The 25256-nt window shown below is 35.6% G+C and overlaps 1 protein-coding gene across 2 annotated transcripts in view; it reads right to left on the reverse strand.

The window, feature by feature from the left end:
• LOC124638889 (transcription factor hamlet-like) overlaps positions 1-25256 on the reverse strand; it is a 160180-nt gene that overhangs the window by 60728 nt on the left and 74196 nt on the right. The gene's annotated exons all lie outside the window — the stretch shown is intronic.

Raw genomic sequence — 25256 nt, forward strand, 5'->3', positions numbered from 1 at the left:
GTGGCTGGCTGATCGATGTCGGCTCCTACGCTCGCCTTCGACTCACGCCCACTTACTTGCGACATCGGTAACTAGAGCACTTGCTACCGAAACCACCAAGTTTTTTGTTAATTATTAATACGCCTTTATAAAGCCAATATATTGCGTTCGAACCAGTTGCTTATGGAAGAGTTGCGAATGCGATCTACTGGCTAGAATCGGAGTTGACATCCACGTAACAAGCTGTTCGACCTGTCCAATGAAATTTTGTATTCTGTATGCTCATGACTGAACCTTGCCCCAGATATGTTTGTCTAGTATTTGCCGAATATTGTGTATCCTCAGCTATAGCTCTCATTGCGGGTAAAAGCACAATCAAAGGCACGAATTGACATGACAGATACGAGTAAATTGAATTAAAGTGCTTTCCTTTCGCTATTCCTTGCTTCTTCCATGCTTCTGCCCACGTAGTTATAAGAGATAGTGTTATAACAAAAATATTATCCGCCGATAATCGTGCAATAATAAATTGGACAACTTCATTGAAGATTGATCGGCGCGCGCCATCACCCACGTACGTCACGCGCATTGTTGGCATGCGCCTGCGTCGATACATTTACATGTTAAACCACATTATGTTGTCATTACTCGGTACCGTGATCTATAATCGTTTTTGTCTCAATGCCGCTTCGGTTTCGGAACTCTTTGCTTTTGTATGGCTTTAAGCGTAGTAGTTTTTGTAGTCGGCCAACATTGAAAGCAAGTAGATCGAAATAACACTGATAGAGTGGACTGATAGTTGTACCGTAGGGTTACTATCTTGACTTATGGATAACTGTTATAGATCGTGGCGGCCAACACAATGCTAACTTATCTACTATGCTAAATACGGCGCAGGGCTTTGGTCTTCTGGATGTGGACCGGCATTCCTTAGTAACAGGGTTGCCCCAATGTTTTATCGGGCTATTAACATAAAAAGTAAAAGCAAAACATCCTAATAGTGCTGCTACAAATTTGTTCGCTCACGCCTACAGCCGACACAGGCTAATTTGCGCCAAAAGGAGCCGACATAAATCCTTTGAACAAGGGTCGGGCATAGACGTCAGGAGAGCCATATACGGCACGGTCGTGAGCCCTCGGTTCCATACTTATGATTTGTGGCGCAGGCGCAGACGTGCCCCTTTAAGCAGGGATTAGGTGAATAATTGTGTTATGTTGACGCTCAATATTAATCGATTGGATGAGAGCTCCAAGTGAAGGATAGTTTGGACTATCATATGAATGATGAAAAATAATGACGAAATGAGTCTACGGATTTTTATTCGGTAGTTTTAAAGTAGATAAATTAGTAATCCTACCTAATTATTTTCTGAATTCATTGTAAGTTATCTAGCTATTCTGCACCGTACCTATTTACTGGTTGTTAAAAATAGTTGAGGAATGCCAATCGCAATCAAATTCAGAGTGAAATGTTTGACGATCGAGCTTAACTTCTTATAACAGTCTGAAGCCACATCTGGTGTTGATGTTAGTGTTTCGTTTAAGCACTTGCACGTTTCGTAAGTAGCGTTTATAGCAGTTTAGCGCGCGCATCTCCGACAGTCACGACCCACTAATTACTAGTAATTAACGATGTTCGGGCGCGGCGTGACGCGCGCGCCGGTGGGCGGGGCTAGCGTCGTTATGTATGTTAATGTAAATAGCGTGGCCAATGAGAAACATCATGCCGCGCCGACGCCGTGATATATTAGCATTTGAATCGCTTATTCGTTCCGTCGACTCGTGCGCACACCAACTGACCACTTTTGTGACTTTGTGTTACTCCATGCGTTTCATAGTTCGTCCCACCTCGTTTCTGATGCAAAACTATAATAAATTACCGCGATTCGTTTTACTATGCTCAGTGTATTTGGAATTCCAAACGTCTGCGATAAACTATAGTAGCGATAAATTGCTTTATACAGGCCATGTAATGTAGGTATCATGTTAGAGGCGAGGTGTGAATGGGGAATGAGCTGTTAACTCCGATGTTGTGAACTCATACTTATTCAGTCAACGTCCCGTTTATAGGTTATCGAAATTATAAAATAACATTACCGAACTGTATTAACTTATATTTTGAATGGGTAATTTATAATTTAAATAAACTTATTAGCTAAACGTATTAATGTAAATTATAATAATATTTTATCGATAAATTATTATAATTTATTGCGCATAATGAGGCGTGATACGGAGCGCGCAGTTCCATCAATCACGTCGATTAATTTAGTATGTATGTATGTACATAGTGGTGTATGTACAATAGTGTTTGCTCAGTAGGCAGCCAATGGCAGGGGTCTCGCATGGCCTCCTGCCCGGAACATACGATGCAGCGCTCATTCGCAACGCCTCGTTAACTTTACCTACTACGAGTATATCATTGTATGACTGATGCATTTGAAAGCATACTTTATGTAAAATTTTAATAAAAACTTAATACTATAAGAACCTTGTCTCATTTCTTACCGCTTCACTGATACACCAATGTGACTGAAAACTCTAACGTGCTCCATTATAGTATTTAATCCTTTCATTTTCGATTATGATTGACGTAGCATAATTCGATTGAACCTTTCATAACAACAGTCCAAAGAATGTTTCAAGAGAATATTGTCGAAAAAAGCGTGAGTCGCACAACAATAGGTCTAGAGCGGAGATTGCACCACCGCTATTGCTACCGCGTATCGATAGAATGATTAATAAAAAAAGTTGACGGCTTCCATAGGTCGCAACACTGCGTAGTCACGAAGCCGGTCCTTCGCAATGCTGCGATGAAATAAGTAATAAATCGCGAACTATCGTCTTGCAAAAAAGAGGGAAAAATATTCGTGCGACTGCAATAGATGAAGTAAGCAATTTGTTAATAAATATCAGTATAGCTGCACTTGTATGTCGCTGCACAAACATGAGCATAAAGTCAAGATTTTTTAACGCAACTTGGGCCAGCTAAATAAAGATAAGGACTTGTTCATTACTGATACTGTAGATAAAAATATTGTTAATGGACACATTGGCAACATATTTACTAAAATTAGTAGTGGAAATCACATAAGTCATGTAGTCAATGGTCGACATTCCTTATGATATTCTCATACGATCGCGGTCGTAGCAGATTCACACGCACCGCCCGCTTTTTTAGACGGCTTGGTATCGACAACCACGATCTTTGATTTATTTCACATCACTATTTTAGGAAACGCGTCGCGCCGATCGCCTTATGGCGAGATATGAAATTGCTCGGCGATGTATGAACTTAGAATCAGCACTAAACGCCCGCTCAGATGGATCGATTATGTCCGCGGACGTATCATGTCTCGTATTATGCGGTTGATCGTTGCAAAACCAAAGCTGCTAGTACTAAATCCTCCTGTTAAGCGCACATTACTTACACTATATTAGGTCATGCAATTTAAAGCTTCTTCATTGAATATTATCTTTTAGATGACAACTAGTTTGTAGCCTGTGCGAATTTATTTAGCATTAATGTCTCTTAACTAGACGCGCTCTTCGATATGCCATTTATTAAGATCGTGATGGAACGTAGTCGTAAATATAGGTGTCTCTCTTAAGCATATTCAATGATAGCCGTGCTTTATTGACAAAGGCCATATCTTGACCTGTGCGTGACATGGTAATGTGTTGGTGGGCACACAGGCGCGGGCCTCGTGTCACACTATCGCATTGTTGTAATCGCAACCCAATAAACTGCGTAAATGGACTCGCAATACCAAAATTAAGTATTCAACGCACTCGCCGATGTTCGAGTTGCCACGCTAAATAATTATCTAATCTATTATCGAATTGCGTTTATGGACCAATCACAGCGGAATGCGACGTATTTTAGAGTGGGCATTTAATACACCTTGCGGCCGATTCTGGCCAATGGCGGATTGATTTGCCACGCATGCGCACTTATGACGATAATGTTGTTTATAAAAGTTGCGATTGCATGTGGGAACCGGGGCGGCACTGCGACGCGCGCCGTGGGAACCGCCGGAAATCGGGACTTTTTTTCTGTCAGCCTGCACCTTGCCTACATACAACTTATTTAGCGGTGATTAGTTATGTGAGCGGCGTCCGCAATTAAATATATTGACGCCGATTCTGCGAAGTATCAGTAGATAACGACGGAGGACCTTTTTCGTGACATCCTGATGACCGGACCGTTAAGGTGCGCTCCAAATTTCAATATCATTTCTAGTTAATATTGAGTATTTTATCACAGTAATTATTGAGGAATTGAGTCATATATTTTGTTTCGTAAGGTTTACGGTATTTATTTTTTAGTTCTTAATTATCGGAATAATTTACGATCAGCTCAATAAAAACTTAACTTGCTAGTTGGGTAAGTTACTTAGAAACGATAAGTAGAAGTTTAGACTTGTCTAAGTTATTTGCATGCGTCACTCAAACGCGGTTTTACAAGCAGTCAAACTTGTGAAATATTTTGGTCGGCATTATTATCGCTTGACATATTTTTATAGTGAAATATAAAAAGTGCTAAACAACATAATAAATAGTAAATCGTTATAAAATAGCAACTTGCAGAGAACTGATAAATAAAAGGAAATAGTCTATTAGAGAATTTATAATTGATCTGTAAATGAAATACTATAACTACACTTTTGCTTTTATTAGGAAGATGCTAGCTGGATATTGTTGTTTTTATTAGGCAATGTAGTTTTAAGGACGGTTATAAATCTGAAATAATGCTGCAAAATAGCATTAGATATAATATTTATAGTAGGTACACTTCCATCAATGAAATTCAGCTAAAATAATTTTATGCTCAAGAAAATATTACCAAGATGGTTCTTAAAGTCGCAATAATATTTTATGGGTAGAATTATTAAATTGCGTGCTGTAATTGGTATTCATCGGTAGCCGAGGCTTGGTAATTAAACACGTCTCGTTAAATGTATGCGCACGCGCCGAATTGCAACATTTAGTTTCACGCCGAGTAAACTAGTTAGCTGCCTACATTTCACAATGATGGCCGATGTCTTGGCGTTGTGTTGGCGATTCAATACGTATACGTCGCTAAGTGGAATGAATGTGATTGAATCCTACCTAATTATTATTTATTTTATACGTTAAATCAGTTCCAGTTTAAGTTTATTTAAACAAAGCGTATTCATGACGAAAGGGATGATAAAACCTTGTTTCAAATTCGTAAGAATTACATAGCTTGAAAGCAAAAAAGAAATTACCTAAAAGAATAACACGTTTGCCGTGCTTTAATTTTTATGTTAGCAACCACCAAGATGAAGTAGCAACATTAGCCATTACAAAACAAAGTTCCTCAATGCAAAATTTTGCAAACGAGCTAGAATAATGTATTTGCATTACGTATTCAGCGTATAACCTCGACGAAATTCTATAGAGGGACGCGCGCCGATAACAAAACCAACCAGTCTTATAATTTATCGGCCGCCATTAGATCTTACTTTGTATCCAGCCTGCATTTCATTTGCATTCGAATTTGCGGTGACATGTCCAGTATTAAAATGATGTATCGAGGTTTGATTGCACTCCGCAGGCCCATAGAGAAGCGCACCTTACCATAAACTATTACCGCGATAGAACACCTCTAACTCTTCATTGACTTTAACGGCAGGTATTTACGTTTATGACAAGAATAAAATGATTATTCTGTGTCAGACTATGCTAATGCAGACCAGAAAATTATATCCAAAACTGTTTAGACAAAATATATTATGAAGATATTAAATAAGTGCCACAATAAATTCGCTTGCAATTAAAATGAGAATATAATCAATATAGAATTAAGATTCTTGCTCTTTCAATGTTTAATTGAATGTAATTGAATTCGGTAGCAAATAAATCTAACTCGTTAATGCACTAATCAACTTTTTATGGCCATTAAATTCATTTAGGTAAATAAATCTTAAATTGAATACGTTAAATATTCATTTTATTACTTCATTATTATTTTAAAAGTGCACTAACGAAGCCAACGATGCAATTGACTCCAAATTATTATGACTGATAACTTAATTTGAATAAAACAAACATGATTGACATTCTCACAAAAATCATTAGATGCATAACCTTTTTTCTAATAGTAAGTAATAATTTATTGGCACATATTCGTCGAAAAATTTAAACATGAGCCAATAAACAAGAAAATAAAAATACGTTTTATATTTTTTAACTAAATGGCATTATGTTTTTTTTCCTAAAAAAGTGGCCAGTAACAAAACGACAACATTATAACCAACCTCTTTTTATGGCCATAAAATGTAAAAAGATTGGCCATACTATTTTGTAAGTCGATGTTCCTAATCGAAAGCCGACTAAACCTAATTTACTAAGGACAAGTTGTACGAAAACCGATACCTTTGCTACAACGCATTCCAGTGCCATAATAATGTTGACTGGTGAAATCCTTTGCTAGATTTACTCTATACGATTGAAGTATACGATGATACGATCAATGTAAATAGTGGGTTTCTAGTTTGTGTTGCAGTAAAATAGTGTCTTTTTAACCGTCTTAAATGAGGAGGTTCTCAATTCATAAAATTTTTTGTAATATATTTTTGTGCTAGTTATTTTGTAGTATTTTGTGTTAGGTAAGTTTTTTTATATATTTTTTTAGAGACATTTTTACCATTTACAGTGTTATCTTTTTGTTTTTTTTTTTTTTTTGGTAATTTTATCGTCTTCCACCAATCTTTCCTAAAGCGAAGACACATAATATTAACATTGTCATCGATGACTACAAAGTCCTCAATATGATAAGCAGTTACATAAAAAAAAAATGGCAAACAAGTCGTAGGGTATAAACGGCGTTTCGCCAACGCATTCCCAGTTCGTAGGTGGTCACGCCTTTATCACAGTTACAATACCACTAGAGGGGCCCCGCTGCACTTTATTGGACTTCCCCTTAGTAAATATCAGTGTAGACCGGCTGATATTTCCATACTGAGCTAGAACAACCGATTTGTTGTTCGTGAATTATGTTTTGTTTAGTAGCTTTAGTAAATTAGATTGATACTGCTATCAATTTGGCTGTGTAATGCTACAGAAAAATTTTGATGTTCGGAAAAAGTTTTTTTTAATCATGTTGTCAGAAAAGTGGAGTAAGTATAAGACTGTCAGCCTTACTTATAAACGTGAATTAAATATAAGTAATACTTAAAGGCTGTTTAAGAAAACTCTTACTTATAAAAGTTGCTTAAGCATGTCTTAACTAACATTTAATCACTACTTAAGACTTTAAGTAGTGATTAGTTAAAATGTTGCTTAGAAGGTGATTAGAGATTTTATAAGTAAGGGGTTGTGTGTTTATACCATTTAAAGCTAACAATAATCTTTAATTGCAAATAATCGATCACATATAAAATAAAAAATTGAAGACGATCACTTTTAAATGTATGTATAGTTACCGGCACGGATATTGAGCTCTCGGCGGAAGAGTGGTTATCGCTTTGCGCACTGTACACATAAGGCAACAAACTAATAAATCGCTTCTGCGCAGGTGAAGGTCATGGGTCGATATCCGTGCCGATAACTATAGGTACTTAATATGAATTAAGACAGAAATACCTATTATATGTTAGGGACACGCATAGGTACTAATGTGTATTTATATTAGCTACAACACGTGAAGTCCCACACCTGTTATGTTTATTAAGGAAAACCACAAGATGTACCTACACGAATTTATTTCCATCACAAAAATGCTCAGTAATTTAATCGAAAAAAGCTTAGCTGGCTATTCATAAAATTAAATTAGCTTTTATTAAAAGAAGATCAAATACAAACAAAAATAAAAAAAAAACTCTATGCATAGATTAACGTAGCCATTATTTTAATTTACATAAATTGGCATGTTACTATTTACCGTCCGGTATTTGATGTTCTATAATTATATCTCTAAAATTGACCATGTGTAAATTGTATTGGTTTTGGCTTAGCCATTTACAAGACTGTTGCGTTATTCAATAAGGTTGGTATATTATTAATACGTATTGCATTATAGCTGGTCTAAAGGTTTTATAATTTTATTTCACATGTCTAAAAAATATCGGAGGATATAGATTTGTCAATTTGAGTATGTATTTAATATCAGAGGGCATTGAGAATGAAACATTTCGGAGTTTTCCTCTCGTCTTGAAGATACTTTGAAAATATGTGGGATGTGACTATCATTACACAGGGTTATTGTATTTTAGATTAAAGACTGCAGGTATATTTGTTGGCATGCAAGGGATGCTAATTTCATTTATGAGGTAACAACAGATATATGAAAACTACGTTTATCATCTTGCTTTTCAGTTAACATTTTCACCTACCATCAAATTATATGACTAGACAAGATTTACTTATATATATAACATGCTTATGATGTTACAAATATGATTAATTGGACGTATAAAACAGCAAATGAAGTCTTCCATCATGTATACGAAGGTAAGTTTGTCACCCATCTTGTTACGAACGCGACAAGTGCACAGATTACAGCCATACGTAATAAACGCCCGAGATATTAGTGAAGCAAGAGAATTAACGCCTACTATAATTACAAATCTGATCGGTGAAAGCGAAGCTTCGATATAAAGCCTGATATAAAGCGCAAACAGTAAAATTAATCTATAAACAATACATAATGTAGGAAAGTAGAGATAAAAAGTACCTAATAGGACTTTCGGGAAAACCTCCTTTCGTTCAAAATCAAAGTCAACTTTTGGCCGAGAGCTGCATCAAAAAACTTAGTTCTAGTTATTAGTAGTTAGTATTTTTTTAAGGCTTAGGGGATTCTGGAGATTTCATATCCTTAAGCGAACTACTGTGTGATTTGGATCGTTTTAATTTTGTAAAACTTGAGCTTAGATTGATATTTCAAAAAGAATGTCAGCCTGTTTGACAGCTACCACTTTTTAATGATATAGAGTTCTCTAAATATGAGTACAGTCGAGACGTGCAAAGAATTTTTCTTCAATTTTCGTAAGCTTAATTTTTTTAAGTAGTTCATACAAGCGGAGTTTTAATAACGGAAGGGCTAATTGTAAAGTTACAAAAGTAAATTAAAACAATAATCAAAGCTAAAGATGAACAGTTTCACCTACTCTTAATTGGAGTAAACACCCACCATAAATCTTCACATTAATGAACAGCGAAAGATCAAGTGGCTCATTTGAAATATTGTTTTATTCGCCAATAAAACTAGAAATAAAATAATTTTCTAATTTTATGAAACCGTTACATTATATGCAAGAAGATACGCAATTAAGTACCGGCGCTATAAATATTGGTGTTATCTGTCTCATATTAGTATTGGGCTCCACATTGACAGATCGTAAAGCTACGGTTTTATAACTCAATTAATATTACTTAGTACGCAAGTGTAGAATGTTGCTGTTAAGATGATAATGTCATACTCGTAAAGGCAAGACGGGACCATTAGATTTTAATTATATTTCTCTCGCTGCGAACCCATTTGTTAGACTAGAAAGTTAAGTATTTTGACAGCTATAAGGGTAAGAAACTGTTTCGAAAGTTGCGAGTTGTTTGGTTAGCTCTCCATTTGCAAGTACTTTTATAGAACTATTTATTGAACTGCATAAATCGCTATGCATAGCGCCATCAGTAAGCCAACATTTTGTATTTAGTTTTTTAATAAGCTTACCTAAAAAATGTAGTACTAAGACAATGCAGAAAAAGGGCAACTTTATTTTGAAAATATTTTTCAATTGAAATTAAGTATTGCAAGTGCAATAGTACTCGACTGTACTACGTCATATATTCGCTGTGCACAACTTTTTATCGAATCAACACAACCACATCCATTTAGGGCGCGTACTGATGTCCACTTAAAAATTATATCATATTAAATCAACTAACGATTGGCGATCACCACATTCTTTCCCATATTATTTCTACTATTTATTTGAACTAGTTCCTTCTCGCGGTTTCTCTTGTATCCTCAGAAAACTCTATCTATGGTATACTAGAATTTTAAGCAGTCCTTTGCGAAGTTTCGAGCTATCTCCCAACCAAAGCCCGTTTAAAATGAGTTCTTCAGTTTTATGGTGAAATGGAGTCGACAGCCAAACAGACAGAGAAACTTTCTGTTAATAATATAAGTAAGGATGCATTGTATACATTTCGATATGTATATCGGCCTTCCATATGTTCCACTTATAACATCTATGTTATGTTAATAAAGTAGTTAGCATTGTTGTTGAGGATTCAGTACTGGCTTGACCCCGCTTTATATTACTCACTATACTTTTATAGGTTAATATAGTGTGTGAGTATAGGTGACGTAAGCATAGTTTTATCCATATGGCTTTTTTGTTCAGACGACTTGAGAGCATTCTATTAATATCTGAATGAAATCTGAATGTGCAATGTACAGGACGTTTCACGAGCTGGAGGTTGCCTGAAAATTGATACAACTTAGGTCTAAACCTAGCATAATATGATAACTGAAAATTAGAATAATTTTTGGATTTTCTTATGTTTTATTATATTACTAAACAGCTCACTTCCTCTGCACATTCTGTGGGCGCTGCATGTCCCTAGGGAAGGTGCTCTTGGGGGGAGCACGAATTTTCCTGTTCTTATTAGACCTCTTGCGTACAACTTTTAAGATAAACTAGCGAACCATCCCATGTGTTAGAAGGAAGAGAATTTTATAAACTAGGCATTCAATATTGATAGCTTATTACTTCTAAACTGTGACTTGACTTGATTTTACTAACTGCTGTTTATAACGACCGAATTAATTTTAATCACACAGGATGTCAAAGCAAATCGGATCAAGTGACAAAATTTAAACAATTTTTGATGCTATGCCGATAAATTTACAGATCAAAATCGCTTGATTTAATTAAACGGCGGCGTAACCAAGTGGTTTTGGTATAATTTTATAAATCAGGTGAAGTAAGTAGATGTCACTGGGCTCATGCAAATTATCAAGATTGCTCAAACACCTATTAAATTACAGATTAAGATTTTATCATATTTTGCCACAGTTTCATAATTTGCCTAGAAAATACTTGAAGTACCCTAGACCATATACGCACCGTATAAAATGTGTTAGTATAACACAGTCATTTTATATGTTTTATATTTGGACGTAGTTATGCAGAAACGTTCCAACCCACAAGTCACCCGAAATCGAGTTATTGTGATTGAACAGCCTAAAATTTAGCATATGGTTATCTAAACTCAATATAATTCAACAATAAAACCTCTAGTACCTTTACTAGTTAGAATAAAAAAGAATACAACTGAAACGCGTAAATGCTTATATCTCAAATTCAAGTTTAATTTGAGATATAAGCATTTACGCGTACAGTGGGTTGGAACGTTTCTGCATAACTACGTCCATTTGAGAGTTACATCTAAGACTATTCTAACTTCATAATTCATAAAATAAACGTCAAAAAATCAGTTAGCTCCTTCCGATCTAAGCCACAGTTACCTCTGTGACCACTTAATACTTACTACTGCAATTAAGTTTTATTTGATGAGAACCGTCAAATTAGTTCGTCAACACAAACTGGACGTATAAAAATAATTAATAAGAAATGAAGATGTCTCATTTACATAAACAGCACATAATTTTGAACTACTGATTATTACGTTGCTTATCATCTTATAAATCTGACAAATATTTATGCGTGTTATAAAATAGAGAAAACGCTTATTTGAAAATTTCGAAGAAAAAAAATTACATTGTCTATGGGGTTAGTAGAAAAAAGGGTCTGGAGTTCTCTTTCTTGACTATTGTTTACTTACTTTCCAAAAAAAAGTAACTGCGTTCCTTATGTATTTTTTAGGTGTAAGAAAATTGGGAAGAATATATTTTCACCCATTGCAGTGGATGTATAAGCTCCCAAGTGATAAAGAAGCCTAGCTTAGACCGTCAAAGTATTGTTCTCAACCCTACAATAGCAACGTTCATTGTCGAACAGCAGAGTTAATATCACCTCGAGTGATATCATCATAACCTATATATATAAAGTACCTACTAGTGATGCATATCGGCTGGAAGTCGGGCAAGGCTGTCTCCTCCCTAGCAAGTTCATTATGTGTGCGTGTGTTTATCTATTGATACGAAACCGGTTGAAGCCCACGGATCCGCTTGTCAATTTCATATTAGAATGTCAAGATTTAAATATTTGCTTGCTTTTTTAATTAGCCTCATTAGTGTTACAGGTGATTTTTTCCGGTGAAATTTTTGCAAGAGATCGGATATCGAACTGACTTTGCACGGATAAGTTTAAAAGCTTTTAAAACTCCGGATATCTGCGTATACCGTGCTACCAAATAATTAATGTCATCATTAAGAATTCGACGCAAAAATGTTTACGGGAAATGGACGTTGATAATGATATCTAAATAAAATAGTACGTGCGTCACAAATTAACCGTTGTCCTTATAAGTTGTGACATTTTTAAGTATTCACATTTGTGTTACAAATACGTTTGGTACCGGTTTTCTTAATAAGTCTACTGTGAACCCACTCATTGATTAAAATTTATAAAAAACTATTAGATCGTAGTATGAATACTACTTCGAATAATAAACAAACTTGGGTTCCTTATTATTTCGTTATTACACTTGATTGCAAAAAACTGTACACCTCCCAATAAAAACGAATCTGTGGGAGCAAAAAAGTAGCCTAGGTATTGAAAATAGTATTCTTAATTATCTTCGCAGTCAGTTCCTTACTACATTGTTATCTAATTTTGTCTATATAGACTGGCCAGATTTGTTACACTAAAATGCATTCGTTATCGTTGTACAAGCGTAAAACGGCACCAAATATATATACCTTCTGAGAATTTGAACAAATACAGATTTTACACAAACTGCTCTAATGATGGATGGATCTGTTTTACTTTACTAACCCCCATCAGATTTATACCACAACATGTACAGTGACGCACACATAGATAGCACATCAATAGAAATGTAGTTTCCATGTGTGCGTCGTAATGACACTGGTATAGTTATGAAATGGTTAAAATTGTGCGCATGCGACTATGATTACAGTAATTTGTTGCGTTTGAACCGATATCGCGGCGTTCAAGATCTTGCCAAGGTAAGATTTATGCATTGCACACTTGATCATAGTACTCACACGTGATAAATTACAGCTTTCAAGTCAAAATTGAGATATTACTGGTTTTTACCGAACATCTGGTCAAAATATTAATGAGTAGTTTTTTTCGAGTTGTCTCTTTATCGTCGAGTTTAAGGTTGAAATATGGCCACTTTCATTTATTACACTTGTTGGTGTCAAGTTAATTTTTTTTTTGCTGGGTAAATTTTTTGGAAGATAGTGTAACAAAGTATTAAATAATGTCGCCTATTGATCGGATGTATCATTAACTTAAATAACCTCCATTCAAATTAAGAACAAAAAAAATATTACGCATCAAAATATACCAAGCACTAGTTAAGTCAAAATCCATCAATATATTTCGAAGCAGTTCTCGATATCGACAGTGAAAACTGGTCAATAGATTCAAAGACATCGTCCGAGGAACCAGTCCTTCATAAGTAATGTAACAACTACGTATATGTATCGGTACTTTACATAGGATTAGATCGCGGAATATGGAGCGCGTATGTAAATGGCTTAATAATAGTGATGCCATCGGATTTAATATCTTGCGCTCGAATAGCAATCGAATAACGATTTCTGGTTGTTTTAATCGATAATCCGTTTTTGAATAAAGACGCACCATATTTATATATCGATGTGTTACATAATTATATTAGATGAAAGAAATTGTGGTAAAATATACAACAATCGAATAATTGTATGCGAGCTGTTTATTCTAATTGTAGTATATCAATACTAGTAGCCAGTAACTAATCTAAACATTACGAAACACATTAACACATTCATTAGTCGTACATTAAACCAGTTTCCATATCGAACTGTTTGAAGATGACCAAGAAAAAACAAACTGAGATAGATATCCGTTTCTCTATCCATTTCTGAACAATGATTCAGATCACGTCACTATCTAAGCTTATCAGCTGACCCCTATAATTGCATCCCATTAGAACATCGGAGGTCCAACGAGGTCATGTGTTTCATTTTATGTCATACCAGTATATTATGTGAACTAGCTTCTGCCAGCGACTTCGTCCGCGTTAGAGTCGGACTTTGTGCAAAGAGAGGAAGAAATAATAAATACCAGCCCCTCCAATTATCTAAATCTATGCGTACTTACTGCTACTTTAAGTAATAAAATGTAAACTATTAATAATTTGTAATTTGAACGAATATTTAAACACAAAAATAACTAATAGGTACCAACCTATTTTATAAAATAACAACAAAAGAAAGTTAAAAATAAATTATTTAAAACCTAAAAGTCGCGCAATAAGGTTGAACGCTCTGAACGTCTATTCGCATCAATCGCACCAACAGCCAAATATTGTATGAAGCTCGCGCAGCCACCGCGCCGCGAGTCGCGTCGAGCGCGGCGACCGTTGCACAAAAATGATTCTTATAGCGTACGTGATTCAGTATTCGCGCGCGGTGGCTTATTACCGTTTTTCATGTATAACTTTGGTGTTTCTTTACCGATTTAAATCATTCTTTTTTTAATTAATAGATAATACTGTTAACTATGTTTAATTAGTGTGAGTGAGAGTGTTATAAACGAAATAGTAGACAAATATAATCAGAAAGCTCCGAACTGCTAAGCTACCGAGAGTTTTACGTGTTATTGTGAGTGAACCATAAAAGATAGACATATGCTGCCATGGGATATTTTTTACATAATTTTATGAAGAATATTTCCGTCGTACATGGTTTCTGTGTAGCTGTAACCATTAAGGCTGCACACGCGACGGAAGCTTAAAAAATGGAGTAACTTCTCCCGTTTTCCCAACATTTACCTTCACTGCTCTGCTCCTATTGATCGTAGCGTGATGGAAAGTATCCTATAACCTGCCCAGGAGTATGAAGAATATTTGTGCCAAGTTTCATTAAAATCCGTCCAGTAGTTTTTGTTTCCATAACGAACATACAGACAGACAGACAGACAGACAGACAGACAGACAGACAGACAAAAATTTTACTGATTGCATTTTTGGCATCAGTATCGATCACTAATCACCCCCTAATAGTTATTTTGGAAATATATTCAATGTACAGAATTGACCTCTCTACAGATTTATTATAAGTATAGATTATATCGAGATTTACACGATACATATGCTGCTTACATACATATAGCTGACCATTGCAGGTGGTTTATGTAACGTTATTGCGATATTTTGGACTCAGTTTTAGATGATATCTAGTGTTATAATTGCGATAATCATGATATCGGATTGTTTGAGTATATACACCATCATATATTGTTGACGCCTCTCTTTATGATAATTCTTCTAAAAAGTAAGCTAAAATAAACTATAAGTTTCACAAAAGCTTATGTTATAGTTGTATGCAAAGTGCGCACGTACTACTAACCACACTCTTGCGCATACAAAACTTTTCCATGAACGCATTGTACGTACGCGAGTACCATCAAAGAGATCAGCCATCAGTCAGAGTCGCTCGCATTACATAACAGCGGCACCTGTTAATCAGGCACATTACAGGCAATCGACCTTCTGCCAGATAACACATAGATGTGGACCAGCCTCGGGCTGTCATTACGAGCATAGAAGCCGGTACAATGAAGGCGGGTCGTAAGTACGCGGGATAATCGCCAGTTTGCGGGACATAATACTGTAGGTCAAGATCTTCATGGCTGTTGCCCCAGTACTTACTCAGCCTGCGCTTTTAATGTAGCATCGTTTTGAACCGCTTATTTTACAGTTACTGGAACTAAGTGTCGGGAAAAATCTGCTCTAGTGTCTAATCTAGTGGTAGGTGTTTGAGATGATTTTCTAGGCGCGTGTTTGAGGTGTGAATTTAGCTGGAGGTAATTTAGCCAGGGGCGAGTATGTAAATGTTAGGTTCTGTTTGACGGCTGCTTCTACTTCACTTTAAGATTTTGCAAGTAGGTATGTGCTATCTTAGTTACCCCGAGGCTATCGCAATTTATTCAGATTAATTCATTTATTATAAAGGAAGCGTAGGTGACAGAACAATCAATGCAGAAAAAATAATGCATCTAGATGCATATATTTATCCGTTTGTAAAGGAAATGATCTTTAAATCAATGATTGTGACAAATTATCGAAACTTCTAAATAAAGGTTAACATGCCTAGGTAATCAATTTTATTGACGTTTCAAATACAATAACGGTATTTTTTCATCCATCGTCTCAAGATGACAACAAAGGAATCGTTCGAAACATTGAAAGGCGGAAGGTTGGTCATACATGACTAATTTCGCGCCACAAAAACGTAAAGGTCCTGAAACGAGTTTACCTACGAACCAAATGCCTTCATATTCATATTGTAACATTTATAATAATGACACAATGATAGAAGTGGCCCAATATTGGCGATACGAATTAACAATGACGCGGAGATACAATGGGCAGCCCACGTGGTTGCCTTGGCATTCACTTCAAATGTCTGGCAGATTCCTCGGGATGATATGCCAGGCGATTGTTAAGTGTGAATGCTGTATGTACGACGTTTATATTGATGAGCACGTGTTACACAACTGCAGATGTATCGGCTAGTATTGTTTGTTCTTTCTATATGACATTTCATTTGTATAACTTGATCTGCTTCAATTTATTGCCCTTGTTAATCCCGTGTCTACTAGTTTTTATGTGATATACAATTATTTTGCATAGATTATTTTCCTTTTCTTCTTGTTTATAAGGATGATTACAAATTATAATTGCCGCATTATTCGATTGCCGTATGATGACACGTGTAACCTGGTCGTTAGTCATAGATTTTCCTGTCAGACTCAAATTATCCTGTGTATGAGTGCCTACCTGTATCATTCTGATCTACATTTATTATTGATGTCCGAAAGTTAATTATACTCTACTTTCTACTCAGATTATTGATAGTTTCGGCTTTTTATTTATGAGTGCATTGTATTGAGCAAGAACATCTGGTATTACCGTTTCAGGATCCTACCCACGTGAGTATCAAGTTATTGGTGTTGACGTGACGATTTATTTCATCGCTCTAAGCCCATTATAATCCATCGCCGGAGAGAATTACGCGGCTTAGAATATTGGAAATTAATTCGGTTAGTCCTACTGTATTTTGCAACAATAATCGTGAAATATTGATATTGATTTCAATGCGGTGAACTCGTTCTTAGAGAGTTATCTCATTTTACTCACTGTTTATTAGAAAGACTTGAGGCATTGATTTATGCTTTACAAATTCACTAAAATTACCTGAGTCTGGCAAGCAATTACTTATAGAAAGTTCCGATAAATAAAGTCTAAACAAAAGTGACGTGTTACATGGATGCAATCAAACACTGAATGGCCCATCAACTAATCAAGCAGACAAGTTGGATCCAAATTGGTGCACTGACGAAGAAATTTCCTATATGCAATTACATTAAGATCAATGCAAATTCTGGAGCGTACAGATCCGTTTATGGGCTTCATTAAGGGAACATAAAAACAGTATTGAGTTCGCCTTGGCGTTTAAATAGCAACGTTTTTAATTAATAAACTTGAGGACTTTTGTTACCGGCCTCTTTGCTCGGATCTGTGACGGATGCTTTCGAAATTCTCTGTAATCCTGTTAAGATTGCCTTCGATTTATTGTGCAACGTTCAACTCGAGTCTTAATTGAATGAGCATTGCTTAATTTTTCGGAAGTTTTATGTGCCTCAAATTGGAGTGAAGTAAAACAGTTAATTCTTTAAATGATGAGGTTAGCGACTTTTTAACCATTTCGCAGCACACCTCATTAAATGTTTTTATTTATTATAGATTTGGATATAACTTGTTTATTTATATTGGTTTCGTGTAAGATTAATAAAATAAATTACGAGCTAAAATTATACCGGGTTTTACTATCGATACCAATACCTACTTAGAAATAAACGTCGAACAACTTTTACCATCGACAGCGAGAAATTCAATATTGGTATTCTTAACTGAATTGGTATCTATTAGAAATCATCAGCGCGGTAATAAAGGGTCCCTAACTGAACATTACGCGGCGGACGGTCGTAAACCAGCCGCGCGGCCGATAGATGGCGGGAGGCACGCACAATGGCGCGGGGGCGGCCAGCGCTGGCGCATCGGAAGCCGCGCAATTGATTTGCTGCTAACTGTAGAAGCTGAAATAAATTCATGTTTGTGAGACGTCCACCGTCATGTAGGGCCTTTATCTACAACTTTAAAACTGCACACCAACTTGCTATTCGCATTTGTGTTCATAGACTTTCATATTTACGATGGACTACCGAGTTTTAAGTGTTTATAGCGTCTAGATATTTGATGATTATATTAAACCTGTAGAAACTAAGATTCCAATAAACATATAAACATAAAATGGAATTGAGTTTATTGATTCATCCTAATTTACTACTATTGGTAGCTTGTATTTATTGAAGATTAACTTATTCAATTACACAACATATGTATACCCAATAATTGAAACGAAAGTATCTGGATGTTTAAAAACTACTATTAAACAGTAGTAAGATTATAACATTAATAAGATGTTTAATAATATATTTAGGAAGCCATTCATCAATTGATAGCGCAATTCACGAAACTCCGTGTGGCCAGCATCGGACTAATGGCCGTTTCCTTTAATTTCCAAAGCGTACTTATTACTGACGACTACATTCGATACTATAAAACGTCCGCAATGAGCTCTGATTTCGATAATGTATTTAATTAATAACGAAGAGAGAACCGGCTCCCTTCCTGTTCTACTAAGAAAGAAGTAGCTATGTGTGTTACGAAATAATCATCAATGTTTAATGTCTAACGCGTCATGCGTAACGGAAACAAAGTGGCATCGGTAGCCAATTAAATTTATTGTAACACATTATTTAATGTGGTAGCTTGAGTTCTGTTTTTTGTATGTTATTAATTGTGGGCCGTGTTGATGGTGTTTTTGTTCCTTTTTATGGTGTAACTAGGGTAGAATTGACGTAGATACTTAACAACGCTATGACGCATATATGCTTGGGAATCATCTTGGTAGGTATCATCATCAACTAATTAAGTTATGTGTATGTAATTTTCTTGTTGACTCACAATTTTATTTTCTGATGTTACCGTCTTTAAAACAAACTATTTCAGTCCAAAAATAAGAAATCAAAGTACAAATTGAACTGTTTCGTAATCTCATTATTTTTAACAACAATTACATCAGTACTGAGAATGGTCTACTTTAATCACCCAGAGCAGAGGCGTCGAAAGACTTTCTCTTGAGAGGAAGTCTCCTGGAAAGCCTCCGAGCCATTACGCCTTACACGGCGCAACCTCGCACCTGCTTTACATACTGATCTCGTTCGTCCGGCGAGCGTGCACTAATTCCGAGTGATGTGACACCACTAGTATCGATAAACTATCGATAGTACCCGCCAACTCCACCAATGCTTCGTTAGTGCTCATTTGATGGTGATTTAATACGGTTTTTATAAGCTAATTTTCTTGTTGAGTTAACTGTTTTTAATGTTCATCTGTTCTGTGTCAACTTTGTACTTTATATGTGTTATGCAAATCGCTACTAGAAACCAGCAGAAATAAGTGAAATCAACCGCTTCTGAATAAATTAAGGTTCATAAATGTTAGACTATGTATAATTGATCTTATCGATTATCGATAAATCGTGTCCCCGTCATAAAACTTGTATTGACATTAGGTATAGTCGATGTACCGAAGATGTCAGTAACCATTAACGGTGAAACCGCTCTTGATTTAGTCACAATCTCGTGCACTTGTAGTGTTTTACGATAGACCTAGACGACTTTGATAAATACATGTAGACATCGCATTCCGTCCTAGTGCGCTGTTAGACTTTTTTGTAGAAAATAACAACCATTTCATCGACATCGATATCTTGACGTAATTATATAATCAACATACCTAATTTGAATTCCGCTTTAATTGGCACATCATTTGCCGTATTTTTTGCTTAGTTAATTGAGATTGCTGATTGAAATTAGATCATTAGTATGTAAATTTGCTGTTATTGGCGGTACTGTAATTGTATACGTAAAATCGAATTCGAAATTCCTACTCGGAAGACCACACGCGAGAAGATCATTACTTGTCGGCCAGGTTAAAAAGACCTGTAGCGGTGCATCATCTTTATACATTTTCAGTAATAACTTGAAAGTAGGCGTGGCAGGTCAAGCAAAAATGGCCGCGCCCGTGTTTCAGAGGGTGGGCGCAGTACTCCAATTTGTGCAAAAAACTGTGTACTCTCAATAATAAGGAGTGAAACTTTCCCTTCTTTTATTATGATGAACTCGAGACCTACCACACGTACGGCCGGACGTGATTTTCTTTTTTTTCGGCTTTGCATCACCGTCGCCCAAGAGGAAATTATATAAAGTGATTGGAACACGTTGTGATAATTGTATCACAACAATCGATAATGTGGAACTTTTATCGATTTGATTGATTTTTTCAAGTTACTATTCTCCATTTGTACAAGCTACCATTCGGTAGCAATAGGGCTGTAAGTCTTTGCGTAACCTACAATTTCTAATCAATCAATTTCCCATTGTCAAACGATAAGTAAACTGGATAAACGAGCGCGTAATAAGGCACACGTTTGACCGATGATTGCGAATCGATTTGTCGACATAATTCGATTTCACAGGGTAGTATCGTTAATTACTATTAGCGAGGATCGATGCATCAGCAACAAGAACTCGCGGACTGGTTCTTGTGGTGAAACTGGTCAGGGGTTAACAACCATTGAGAGCATTTATAAAGTTATTACCATTCCGTTTTTCTCCATTACGGTTGCACGTTGATTTATAGCGTTCAAGTATAAAATCTGGTTGCTGTTAATTACCTGAAACAAAATAAACGTGATATTATTAATTACGTCGATAACTGTATAAGTACTAGTGGGTGTGTGTGCGTAATTAATTAAATATTATTACAAGATAGTCAATTAACTCAGTATTAATTTAAAATTGAAATTTTCATTTAGTCGATCCTACGCAACTATATTGTATGTCATACATACTACGCCTAGATCATTATACGTATGTATAACTGACGTATTGTTTCTAGCATTGATCTGTTACATTTTAATTTATAATAATTGTCAGTAAAAAATTTTTAGCATGTCACAATATGGAACAGTTGGCGACTCCGCAATGATTTCACCGGTGCGCGGGCGCACGTCGGTCGTGCGGAATTTAGATACCGCTCGGACACTCGCTCTTGTTAGAGGGACATCTGTGTCGCATGCCGTTTTCACTTCACTTATATAACTAGCATTATATTAACACTTCATTTATTCTACAATAAACTAGACCTGATTTTGAGCCATACAGTGTCAATGCAAATTATTATCTTCAAGATAATATCAGGTATCTGATCTCGCTGCAGGTAATTTTGTGTTGCCTACCGGTTCTTATTTAGTAACGTCCAGCATGACCATTTCTGGTTCGTAGTGTGAAGCAGTCTGACATTACGGTTATGAAGCTAAATATGCGCGTAATAACTACATCGAGCTACGACTCCGCTACACATAGAATACCTAACTTTGATTAGAATTATCCTGTTCGCAATTTGTCTCGCTGTATTATGAGGAAAATCATAGAGTAATCGTTACGTCGCACACTTGTAGACCCAGATGACAAAATCTGAGTCTAGGTAACAACGTAATTGGCGCGTCAGTGCGCGGGCGCCGCTACTTGCCGCAGCTAATGCACCGCGGATCACCGTGTTTAACATATCGCTTTATGACGGCCACGGCGACCATTAAATCATCATTAGATATTATTCCATTTTATGGTTATTGATTTTATATTAAATTTTATGAACTCCCAATATCGGGTCGTTACACTGAATTATGCGGTACTTGTTATGCAAACATTGACTCGGTTTCAGATAATGACGTTACATAAAATGTGTATAAACTCTTGTTTCATTTTAGACCGATTGATATGCGTTGCGAAAAACGAGAGTTGCATTCTGTCAAGGAGCACCTTTCGTTTCGGTCCTCAGAAATGACAGAACACGTATGAAATTACAAAAAAATCATATCGAAGGCTCCAGCGAGAGTAATCAGACGCAATAAAATTTTATTCACCGGTTTATTTTTAATACTTATTGGTTTACGTAAGAGCAATAATTTTTGCAGCACGTGCTCACGCCCGCTCGCCCAACAGCGGTGGAACAAATCAATTAAGCGCCAGTTACCACCCATTGTCTTTGATTCAGATGGCTCGTTAAGGCGACGCGCTCACAGTAAACAGGCTTCTGTCAAATTTATGTTTATCATTAAATACTTGTCGCCGAAGTGAATATACAAAGTACGGTATTTTAACGAAACTTTAATTTGAGCTAAATTCGATCATTGTTAACGAAAAACGCTTCAAAGGACACGCCACTGTAAGACATACCTTATTGATTGCCTCATTATCGAGGTTGTTTTTGACTCTAATTTAATTGGGTGTATAAATTTTATTGCATTTTCTTTGCTTTTTGCTGGTCGCTTTGAAAGTAGGAATGTTTTAATTTAAAGGGTGTATTTGGTGCAATTAAATCATGTTGAATGCACGAAGTGAAATTGGCATAGCGCAATAATCGCGCTCGGACTGGTCCCATCAATATAGTTAGACACGCATCCGGCGACAACCGAACGGACAGGCGGACAAGCGGACGCGATTGAAAACTAATAATATTTCATGTGGCCAATAAAGCGTGGTACACATTTGCGCAAGCCGCGTCTGCTAAGGCCGTGCTTACGCCCGACAGGTTAATGAATGCGACGCGGTGCTCGCTTGACGCTCATGTGTGCACTGACTTATAGTCGCGCGGAGGGAATTATTTTTATTGGTGTCGTCGTATTCAGGAATGAAGATTTCTATGTCTATTTAAGGCAGAAAGCATAAAACACCGTTGTGAGCAATTCAGGATGCACATATTTGACCGGACAACGTAAGTGTTATTACGGATAATTTATGACCAATATGACCTATGGTTAAATGAGAATTTGATGCATTATTTGATTGATAAAGTAACATACTTTCTGAAATATCGAAGGAAAACCGGTTGAAATGTTGATTAGAAATTGTAAGTACATACAACGTTTAGCAATTGGTTGCATCGAACAGTGTGTACCAATCCTATCAATAAAATATCGAGCAATTATCTACTCGTCTTTATGAACTAGTTTGATGAATGATATCAAATTAGAGTGGTCATAAACCTACTAAAGTAGTTATTTTGATGGTAAAAATATTGATGCGTCATAAAGATATCACAAATATGATAGATTCGAGATCATCATGTTTTACAGTACAGCAATAAAATCAATTTGGAAGATTCCAAGTTTATTACGCGTTACTTCATTAAATATGCTATTAAGTGTTAAGTTCTTTATACATGTTAATTACTAGATTAGAATTCCGAGTTTATTTTTCAAATTAACGTATTTATGAGTTACACTGACTTGTTTTCAGGAATGAGAAAGTAGTTTTTCGTAGAATTGATTCTTTTCTCTCGTTCTTATTTTTTAATATGTTTAAATGATTTATAAGTCTATTTAGATAGATATATAACTGATACAGATTATATTCTAGCTCAAAGAGATTACAAATACAAAAGACAATCCTGAAAGTTTAATCTTTTGTGCATAATTAGATCGATTAACTATGCAATAAAAGACTAGTTTAATTCTTTGCTTCATTTACCAAAATGCATTAATATAAACCAATTATAAGCATGTTGCATTAACTACACCGAGTCGACAGCTTATTTAAAATAATCGAATAAAGGTTCCCTCCGTTTAATATTACCATGCGTGCGTGTGTAATATTTGTCAGATTTTGTACCGTAACGGCACATAATTCAATTTAAAATCGGCGGCAATCGGCTGTCGGCATCGGCCGATAAAAGGCTGAACTCTCTTTCGGCAATTAAAACATTGTGAAATCCAACACCGAGACATTTTGTCGGCTTGTTGCATATGCCTGATTGTTTTTACCTTAATAATTATAACAGATATACTACGGTAATTTTATGTTTTCTTGAGAGATTAATTAATTTCGATTTTGACTGAGTTTTGTGCAGTTAATTAATTTTACAATGTGTTCACGCCTTTAGCCTGAGAAAGTATGCAGAGTGTATAAAATGACGCTTGTAATCATTACAAATTACTATTTTGATTCCTTTTAACTGAATATTTGACGTTATTCAAAATGTAACAAAATAATATGTAATTAAATAAATAAATGGGAATAGTAACTTAAAACTTACATTAACCTTTTGAAAATCAATTTACTCACTGTATAATGTAACTTAATAAAAATCGTTTAAACTTTAAGCTATTATTCAAAGGACATAGTTAAGGCGATTATATAAGTAAATTGACAATTAGGCTTTTTTATCTCGTTTGAATGAGGTATTGGCGTATACGACATTTTATTTTATTACCCCTCCGCGGTTAAGATTGAAGCTTTTTATTATCGAGCGGCTACTTAGATCTTGATGACAGACCGACATTGATTGTCAATAGGTAGTCATAAAACACAAAAAGTATGGTTTTATGTGTCTCCGTAGGCTTACCATGGTCTTTCAAATAGACGATTGTGAGTTATCTGTGATATATGGCTTAAGTTGTCGTATTCTTTTCAAGGATTCTTTGTACATAAATATACATAGTTGAGTATACTTTTGGTGTGTTTCGAAAGGATATGGATTCAAGTTCTTAAATGAATATAATTTAAACAATTTATTAAAAATTCTTGCCTCTTAACAGAAAGTAACAGGCTAGATTCTCACAAAATATAACAAAAAATATTTAAAAGTGATAAATGAATGAGTTTCAATAGTAGTACATTAAAAGGCTTCCACGCCGGATACTGACTAGTTTCAAAAGCCAAACCAATAAATATAAATAAATCAATGAATAAAGTCGTAAATGCGTATGATTGCCATATTATAAATATTTGATAAAAGTGCTCCAGTTTTCCGTTCTTGATTTGGTAATTTACGATTTTGTGAATCTATTTGAAGTTGTTAAATAAATTGGCAATAAGTAGACACTATAGAAAAATATAGTTCAGTTTTAATTAATATTTATTTCGTGGTGGAACGACTTTTTTTGGCAATCAATCGTATGCTTTGGATTACTTACT

Source organism: Helicoverpa zea, chromosome 18, assembly GCF_022581195.2.
Source record: "Helicoverpa zea isolate HzStark_Cry1AcR chromosome 18, ilHelZeax1.1, whole genome shotgun sequence".
Taxonomy (NCBI): Eukaryota; Metazoa; Arthropoda; class Insecta; order Lepidoptera; family Noctuidae; genus Helicoverpa; species Helicoverpa zea.